Source organism: Homalodisca vitripennis, chromosome 6 (assembly GCF_021130785.1).
Source record: "Homalodisca vitripennis isolate AUS2020 chromosome 6, UT_GWSS_2.1, whole genome shotgun sequence".
Taxonomy (NCBI): domain Eukaryota; kingdom Metazoa; phylum Arthropoda; class Insecta; order Hemiptera; family Cicadellidae; genus Homalodisca; species Homalodisca vitripennis.
The window spans coordinates 41330337-41333163 of record NC_060212.1 but is presented as its reverse complement, the minus strand read 5'-3'; positions in this window follow the sequence as shown (position 1 = coordinate 41333163).

Sequence of the window (2827 nt, the reverse complement as noted above, 5' to 3'; positions counted from 1 at the left end):
TCAGTACATAAGGCTCTTAAACAATAATCTATGTAACAATACTAGCAGTTACCCACGGGTCCACACGCAATTCTCAAAATCTTAGTAAAAGCTTCTATGATGTAAGATGATCGAGCCCTATGTTAGTTTTTAAAACAGAATTAGACGTACTAGATAGATATTATTTCAGTATCCGATGTTTAGAGATTCTAGTAAAATAAAAATTGACTGGTTCTATTTTACGTTTTGTACTATGAAAAAATATACATTTATAATTCTAAAAAACCTAACTTGGTTAAAGAGTGCCAAATTCCGACGGTTTAAATTAACTTTCTGTCTAAGGTAAGGTTCTATAGTTGACTTTGCCTTGTGTACCGATCAAGATACACACACACGCGCGCGCGCGCGCGCGCGTTTGTGTGTTTCAATAATTATTAAAATATTTACTTTGCCCTCGCACAAATTATTTTGAGTTGATCTTCTTAGCCAGGTGTAGCTCCAATATTCACCACTATTTTGTACAAAGTATATCCCATCTTTCTTATTAAATAAGTTTTATAAATGTCTATAACTGAGTTTCTACCCTTATAGAACTTTCTTGCCTGCCTTAGGGCAGACCTTTTAATTACTCATCAGGCTCTTTGTAAGGTCTGAGGCCAAATAAAATAAAAAATAATGTATATTTCCAGAAAAAGTACAACATAAATAACAATAAATTGAACACCTTTTACAAATTTTTAAGGTGCCGCCAAAAGTTCACCTGTAGGTCGCTACTGACCACTTGCAGGATTATTATTTACTGTTCTATTATTGTTGTTAAATTCAGGTATATAAACATTTTTCCAAAGTGCAGGAGAATCCCTTGTGTCCACTACACGAAAAGAAAGCAGCAGTTTCATAATGTGTTGCAACTGTTTCACGCTTCTGTGGATTGATTAGCTAAATATAATTAATACTGTCATTAAATGTAATTATGATTGCTACAACTGTGTGATACAAAATCTAGTAGTCAAGGCTCATTCAAGGTCAGGTTAAGTTCAACAGGACTTGGTAAACAGAATGTCCTTATCTTTTCTGTTTTGTTATTTAATTCCTAACATTATAAAATAATTAATGTACTGGCTCTGAAGTACCGACGTGAAAGGAGTGAATTGTTAGTTATCCAACTTAATTTTCTTAAACATTGTTTTCAGCAGGTACAGCAAGGGCTTCAAACTACAAATTAGTTCCCTGCAGAGCTATTTCCGTTACATTATAAAATTCTCCAAATGTACGAGCTCTTTTACTTACAACTTTTGTTCTTAGGACAAGAAGCTTAGAAATTGCATTTAGTCCTAAAAGGACATTTGAGCTGCTTGCTTCCGGAGTGACAGGATATAGTGGATGGGTAAGGTTAGGGGTAGGTGCCCCTACGTGTCAATCAGATGTAAGAATGTAAGATTCAATCAGAGGGATTTTGGGTTTAACATCAATCATGCCTCCTCGGAAGAAGAGGAGGTCAGCTTTGAACCAGCCTCTGCATCAAAGCAGGTAGGGGCGGCACGCCCTCGTATCTTTATGTCTAGACTAGGGAAAAGCCCTTAATAATTTGGGAGCCCCACCAAACTCCAGCAGTCATCTCCCGCAGTAGACTAGACCTGTCGATCTACCCTTACACCCCAGAATCTCAAAATTTGAGGTTAGTGATGTGCCGCTCCTGGGCATTCATTACGTTGCTCTGGTTTAGGTGACATAGATTTTTGTTGTACCCAGTGTACGTTCCAAATCAGTTTCCTGCAAAGCTATGTTCGTTATATTATAAAATCCTCGGTACGTTCCGATCTATTGTAATAGATAACGTACTGTGTTAATGTACTGTGTGCATGTACTTTGACCACGAGACTACAGAGTGCATACAGAGACAAAAGCCTAAAAGTCTTGCGAGACCTGAAGCCCCCAGGACTATGTTTCAGAAGCATTCATTATTTAGCTTTTCTCTATACCGTACGTCAGCCTCAAGTAGGTGGCTTTGCAGGAATTATAATATGTTGGATTAGCGAGCTGGTTTAACTATTATTAGGACTTCCAGCGGTTGTAAAAACTTAATCCGTATGCTACGGTTTAGGGCGGTAGGCTATTTACTAATCGATTTCATCAAAAACGTTTTGTACTGTTTTAGGCCCGACAAACCTAAGATGGAATTCGTAAAAACATATATGCCAAATAGATTATTGAATCCATTTTTTACTCCTATGAAGCAGGCCGTTTTATGCAATAAAAAATGAGATATTTTAGTACTTTGCCATACTTTTGCCTCCAAGGGCCGTTTTAAATTCTTTTTTTCGTAATTTATTTTGTCTCAGCTACACTAAGCCAAATTACATATGGTTTTTTATAATGCTGTAAAGTGGAGGGCATACCATGGGTCACACTTTATATTTCTCTCAATTAGGACGGTTTTTATGTGAACATTCTTGGATTATTAATAAGTAACATTATTAAAGAGTGTGTGGTTCGTAATGATGACGGGAGAATGAGCAAGCACTCGAAAATAAGATCTCTTTGTAGGATACATAGCAGTATTCTAACAATTACACTACTACATAACTTTTAAACGTGGGTGTTACACCCACTCATTACGAAATACAATAGACTAAATACAGCTTTGTTAGTTTTCCTGGTTACAATATATGAATTGTGAACAATTAACCATGGCCATTAACTCTACTCAAAACAATAATTGGCTTTGATGTCAGAGTGATCGTCATATTGTTTGAACAAATTATGGCTTGAATCTTAAATATGAGTACAATTGGATGCGCTTTAAAAAGTATATAAAGTCCACGGCTATAACATTCTATTCTTGTTT